General features: G+C 40.2%; 2 protein-coding genes across 2 annotated transcripts in view; one reads left to right on the top strand and one right to left on the bottom strand.

Annotated features, from left to right (window-relative positions):
* ZSCAN31 (zinc finger and SCAN domain containing 31) overlaps positions 1 to 6,157 on the bottom strand; it is a 284,613-nt gene that overhangs the window by 85,924 nt on the left and 192,532 nt on the right. The gene's annotated exons all lie outside the window — the stretch shown is intronic.
* The window catches only part of ZKSCAN8 (zinc finger with KRAB and SCAN domains 8), a 36,525-nt gene continuing 31,295 nt past the window's right edge, over positions 928 to 6,157 (top strand). The window contains exon 1 of the mRNA XM_007105844.4: positions 928 to 1,111. The gene's annotated coding sequence lies outside the window, so the exon portion shown is untranslated. The remainder of the gene's footprint in view (positions 1,112 to 6,157) is intronic.

Raw genomic sequence — 6,157 nt, 5'->3', positions numbered from 1 at the left:
ACTAGGGTCTACTACTGAAGCTTACGGCATAGATTACGTCATGATGCTAAGCTTAACTCAGCACTAAAAATAAACTACAAAGCAGGTTTTGTAAGAGACTGCAATTCATTAAGATAGGAAAGGGTGGAACATATGTAAAGACTCGAAAAGAATTTACATTTAATTATTATTATTATTTTTTGGGGGGGGGTATGCGGGCCTCTCTGCTGTGGCCCCTCCCGTTGCGGAGCACAGGCTCCGGACGCGCAGGCTCAGCGGCCATGGCTCACGGGCCCAGCCGCTCCGCGGCATGTGGGATCTTCCCAGACCGGGGCGCGAACCCGGTTCCCCTGTATCGGCAGGCGGACGCACAACCACTGCGCCACCAGGGAAGCCCTATAATTATTTTTTGAATACCTAATAGTATAAGGTGTACTATTACTAGGTGCCATAGGGGATTCAAAAAGCTATGAACCATGATTAACAAGAATTCCTCAAGAAATCTGCAGTCTATGTGAGAGGACTGGACATATTTAGGAAGCGAACAGTAAAGTACAGCTGTAACTAACCCAGCCAAACGCGAGTCTAGTTAATTAGCATCATAAGGATCCTTAAGGTGCATCCTCCTCCACCGATACCCCAGCTTCCGCCTGCTCTCATCCCTGGCCCCCGCACGCCCTCGGATCAGCCCGCCGGGGGACGGTTACCTCCCTAGCGACCGTGCGGAGCGGACTGGGTGAGCCAGGTGCGCGGGGCAGAGGTGACACCACAGTCCGTTATTCCCCCCGACTTTCCCGATGCCCTGGAGCCGCGCAACCCTGCGACGCGTAGACGCAAGAGGAACGCTAGGCCCAGAGTACCGGTGAGAGGGGCGCGGGGCTCCCGTCCCCTTAGTCGGCCGACCATAGAGCTTTCAGACCTCCAGGATTCCTAGAGAGCTCCCGGAAGTGGCTTGAGACAAGATGCTTGCTGGCCGGTGCTGTGCCTCCGCACGTTTGGAAGTTAGGGGCTGGAGGGGCCTGGTCCGGTTACAGCTTTCGCCCCTTTTTCTACCAGCCCTTCCTCCAGGTCTGTCCACACTTTGCAGCCTCCCGTCGCCACCCGGGCCGCCGCTGGAACTCACGGTCTCACGGTGAGTACGGTTCGGGCTCCGGGCCGGAGGAAGGGGAGCGCTTTGTGGCCAGACCAGGCCGTAGGTGAGAATAAGCGTGAGGGGTCTTGAGAGGGGACCTGAGCCGAGGTCGGCGCCCCGGTGATTCGGTGGATCAAGGGTCGCTTTGGTTGCCAGCGCAGGCCGAGTCCGCGTGCCTAAACTTTTTGCGAGAGAACCTTTAGGAGAGATTCGCTGTCTTCATCGCCAGTCGTTGTGTGGCGTTATTTGCAGTCGATTTTGTCTTAAAATAGGAAACTGTTCCCGGGTTATCTTTTTTTTCCCCCGTGTTATCTTTCATCCGCCTCTTTCCACGATCTGAACTGTTTTTACTTAGCAATTTTGCATTTCCGTCACAATTCTCTTTTTTTTTTTAAAGATATATTTTGCTTTTGGAAACCCCAGTTATCCTTGGAAACCTATTTTTCCTGCTAAGTTATTCTGCTCTTTGTAGTGTATTCAGAATGTGGTGGTGTGTTGACTGCATAAATGTACAAAAGAAACATTTTTTGATAACTTCGTGGTGATGTAAAATTCAGACTTATTCAGAATACTTCGTTTATTAAAGCTAATTGAAGCAGATGCCTGGGAACTCTTTAGGAGGGGCCCCATTTCCAAAACTCAAGTGACTCATGAGTAATGTTTATCAGGCAACATTAAGACTGCCACTGCCACCTCTAAAAAATAATCCCTGTTTCTGTTTGATTAGTTCAGTTAAGTATACTTATGCAGTAATCATTGTTGTAGTAAATGCATGCATATTTTGAATTTCTGCTGTGGTTAAGTGTAAAATGTGGTAGATGTTAAAACTTAACGCAATTTGAGATACCTATAAAGAACAGTGTTTGCTTCACCTTTATCTTTAAAGCCTGGAAAATATCTTTATTTTGTTTTATTTTCAGCTCCCAAACATTCCAAATTAGACTTAAATTAGTCTAAAAGAAGAAAACATTCTTTCTTCATCTGTTGAAAAGATAATGCTGTTAAAATGGGTTGTGCTTTCAGTAGTTCAGAGGATTATAGCGTTTGAGATGAGAAGCTTTAAAGATTGATTATTTTAGCTTCCTAAATCAAGAAACTTGATGAGGTATTCTTAAAAGAGAATGTAAGAAGCAGTCTTTATCCACAAGGTGCTTATCAACCTAAATACAGGTGTATATACGCAAAACTGTTTGAGAGGAGGGTACATAGTAGACGAATTTTGTAGTACGTATCTTTGTACTTGGTTAGTTATAGGCTGTAATTTTCAAAAACTGTCTCATGGAAGAGGGAAGAGGCTAAAAATGGAAAATTAGCTGCTAAAAAGAATAATCAAATGGATAATGGATAAGATTTGTTGGTTGATTTGGTTTAAAATATGAACAAATCTGATAATTAGATGACTCCCATCAGTTTCACTACTGAGACTTTAATGTCATTTAGTATTATATTACCGTTTTAACATATCAGCAATATAAAGTTCTTGACTGATGCACTCTTAACATTGAAACCTTTTAAAGCTAGTATTGACAAGCATTGATTATAAGATGGAAGATGGCCAGTAGTTCAGTACTTAAAGATGAACCTTGACTTTAGGAAATTCATAGGAAAACATGGTAAAACTATGACTATGCAGAATCACATTCAGAACAATTAGAGCTCAGAATTCATGTCCCATAGTAATGACCTTTTACGTTTTTAAACTATAAGTATCTAAGAAATTTTAAGAATTTATTAAATTTTCCTTGATTTTTAAATGAATTATTTTAAAACCATGGATGTTAATCCTCTCTGTTCAAAACAAAATTGTTTACCCCTTGTCTCAAACCCTCCACAAAATCTCAGCCTCTTGTCCAAATCCACTCTTCCCTCAAATCACTGTATTCCAGGAAATTCCCCCACTTCTCTGAAAAGTTATCATCTATGAATTAAACCCTCTGTTGTCAGTTATCATGTTTAACCTTATCTCTTGCTCCTTGATTTCTCATATCTGTAGTTTACTCCCAAAACTACTGTTACCAGTCTTGTCTGATTTTAAAGATAACTTTTCAAATTATCTTCCTTTTCTGTCCACACTCTCTAAGTAGGGGTTCTTAACCTTCCTGGAGTCCTTAGGTGGGTGTTTGGTGTATGAACCCGATGAAATTGAATGTAAACTTTTGTGCCTGTGGGCTTTTTTATGGGTGGAAGTTCTGTGTTTTCATTAGATTGAGAGACTATGAGCCAACCCTACCCCACCCTCTCGGCCCAAAACCCCCTGAAAGATAGAGACACTGCTTTGAAGACTCATGTCAGGAACAATATGTAATCTGATTTTCCTTATAAGTGCCTACCTCTTCTTTCCCTTGGCGGACGACAGGTCTGGGATTTTATCTTGATGTTAGCATTTCTTGCCAGTTGCTTTTGGATATGATGCCCTTGGTTATGCTCTTTTCCATTCTCTACAGTGCTGCCTTCAGTTATGTTTTTCTCCATCCTGTTGTCTACAGTGCTGCCATTGTGATCTTTCTGACATACAAATATGTAATATAACTTCCCTGCTTAAAAAGAGATACAAAGAAAAAGGTCACAGCTACAAACTAACATTTGCAAGAAAACCATGGCCATGGGCCGACATTTGCAGTACATACTGTACACAGTGTGATAAATCCCGTGTCTGCACCATGTAAAAAATAACTTGGCAAGAATGAGCACCTTAATCTTCTGGGGCAGGGGGTTGGGGGTATTGGCGGTTGAGGAGTGAGGGCAACAGGGAAAACCTAATTTAAAAGGTAATAGGTAAGCTGAGACTTTTTAAGGTAGAGTTGAATGATTTCCACGAGACCAGGATTTATCAGCCTCGACATTGACACTTTGGGCCAGATCATTCTTTGTTGTGGGGGTTATGTTATGCATTGGGCCAGATCATTCTTTGTTGTGGGGGTTATGTTATGCATTGTAGTATGTTTAATAGCATCTCTGGCCTCTACGCACTAGATACTAGTAGCATCCCTTCCCCTCAGTTGTGACAACCAAAAATGTTTCCAGACATTGCCGAATATTGCCAAATATTCCTGGGAGACGGGGTCAGAATTGAGAACCACTGCAGCAGAGTGGAGATATGAGAAAGGCACATTTGGAAAAAGCTGTATGAAGGAGAGTTTATAGCAGATATAGCTAGGCAGTTTTACATATCATAAAGAGCCTTGCATACCATGCTGAAGAGTTAGGTTCCCCGTTGAAATATTTTAAGGGGGTGAGTTGTATTACATATTTGTTAAAACAGTCTCTCTAGCAGTATATTAGTTGCATGGGGCTACAGTAACAAAGTACCACAAACTGGGTGGCTTAACACAACAGAAATTTATTCTCCCATGGTTATGGTGGCCAGAAGTTCCAAATCAAGGTGATGGCAGGGTCATGCTCTCCTAACTTCTGGTTGTTACTGGCAATCCTTGGGATTCCTTGGCTTGCAACTACATAACACCATCTCTGCCTCTGTAGTTACATAGCTCTCTTCTGTGTCTGTGTCTTCACATGGCCTTCTCTTTGTGTGTGTCAATCTCTGTGTCTCTTCTCTTATTAAAAATATACCAGTCATATTGGCTTAAAGGCCCACCCTACTCCAGTATAACCTCATCTTAATTTGATTACATGTGCAAAGAACCTCTTTCCAAATAAGGTCACATTCACAAATACCAGAGGTTAGTACCTCAACATATCTTTTGGGGGGGACACAATTCAATCCACAATAAGTATCTTTATGGAACATGAATGGAAAGAAAGCATAACCAAAGGCAGGAAGACTACTTATCACTGCTACTGCAGGCAAGAGATGATGCCTAATACCATAGGAAAAAGCCATAGACATATATCTCGCAAAGAAATAGGACCCTGTAATTGAACAGGTCTAAAGAAGACCTCAGGCCTTATATCTAAAACTTACTCTTCAACAAATATAAACACAGTCTGTGTCAGGTATTGTAAATAATAGCCCTCTAATGTTCTTCAATTCTATCAGTAAGATAAAAGATAAAGACCTGTACTCATGGGAAACATACAATTAAGTTAGAAAGTCAAAACTCCTTTGTAACTAATAATACACAATTATGGCAAAAGTAACATTAAAGTAATACATACTTATAACAGATGTATAGAATAAGAGGGAAATCACTTCCAATTGGAATCATTAAGAAAGGGTTTTAAGAAGAAGGCATTTTATCTTGTCCTTTGAGAATAGATAAATAGTTTGGGTACTAATGAAAGAAATCAGAAGACTTAAATAAATGGACAGATATACCATGTTTATGGAATAGAAAACAATATTGTTAAGATGTCAGTTGTCCCTCAACTGAGCTACAGATTGAACACAAATCCTATTCCAGGAATTTTTTTTGTAGGAGAAGCCAATTATAACATTTATATCAAAAGGCAACAGAACTAGAAAAGCTGAAACAATTTTGAAAATGAACAACAAAGTTGCAGGACTCTTAGTAACTGATTTCAAGATTTTAAAAGCCACAACAATCAAGACAATTTTGTATTGGCAAAAAGATAAACATATAGGTCAGTGGAACAAAATAGACTCCAGAAAGAGATCCACACATGTATAGTCACTTGATTTTTGACAAAGATGCGAAGACAATTCAATGGGTAAAGTTTAATCGTTTTTTGCAAATAGTGCTGGAACAATTGATATTTGTATGCAAAAAAATGAACCTCCATCCATACCTCAAACTCTGAACAAAAATTAACTTAAAAGCAATCATAGAACTAAAGGTAAAACCTAAAACTATAAAACTTTTAGAAAAAGAAGGAGAAAATCTTTGTGACCTTGGATTAAGCAAAGATTTCTTAGATATGACACCAAAAGTACAATCCCTAAAAGAAATAAGTTGACAAACTTCAAAAATTTATGAATTTCTGTTCTTGGAAAGGCACTGTTAAAAGAATGAAAAGGAGGAAATATTTGCAAGTCACATATTTCATAAAGGACTTGTATCCAAAATATGGAAGGATTCTCAAAGCTCAATTATAAAAAAACCTAATTTTATAAATAGGCAAAAGTTT

Source organism: Physeter macrocephalus, chromosome 18 (assembly GCF_002837175.3).
Source record: "Physeter macrocephalus isolate SW-GA chromosome 18, ASM283717v5, whole genome shotgun sequence".
In the NCBI taxonomy this organism is placed as follows: domain Eukaryota; kingdom Metazoa; phylum Chordata; class Mammalia; order Artiodactyla; family Physeteridae; genus Physeter; species Physeter macrocephalus.
This window is presented reverse-complemented; position numbering and strand designations above follow the sequence as displayed.